Raw genomic sequence first — 483 nt, 5'->3', positions numbered from 1 at the left:
GGGGTATTTTTAAGAGTAAAAATCATACAGCAGACAATAAATCATTTCTATATTACTCCCTGTTGCATACACACAGGTATTTTCACTGTCTCATGTGGCGTGAAATTACAAAGATCTTAATCAATGTCATCATAACTTGTTCGAGCCTTCTTAGCTTCTGGGCCTTCCAATTCCTCGCTCATATTCTCCAAGTCTTCCATAGATAGGACTGATCTGGGATGCGGGACTACGATGTTACTGGCAATATCAATAACCCTGAAATATCATAGAAGCTGTTAATTTTTTTTCAATATGATCTTCCTTCTTCATGCAAATTGCAAGGTACTAATTTTTTTTTTTCAACATAATGTTTACAATTTACTAATGTGAAGCTATCTAGAATTTCACCCACACTTGTTCATAGAATAAATGTTCATGTACAGAACAGAAGTCTTCACAGTGTAATTCTTCATTCCTTGTACATGTCTGGAATATCTAGTAACT

At 34.6% G+C, this 483-nt stretch overlaps 1 pseudogene; it reads right to left on the bottom strand.

Moving 5' to 3' along the window:
• Nucleotides 1–29: 29 nt before the first annotated feature.
• LOC119592441 overlaps nucleotides 30–483 on the bottom strand; it is a 103,182-nt pseudogene continuing 102,728 nt past the window's right edge.

Source organism: Penaeus monodon, chromosome 30, assembly GCF_015228065.2.
Source record: "Penaeus monodon isolate SGIC_2016 chromosome 30, NSTDA_Pmon_1, whole genome shotgun sequence".
NCBI classification, from domain to species: Eukaryota; Metazoa; Arthropoda; class Malacostraca; order Decapoda; family Penaeidae; genus Penaeus; species Penaeus monodon.
The sequence above is the reverse complement of the archived record's forward strand: the minus strand, read 5'-3'. Positions and strand labels throughout refer to the sequence as shown.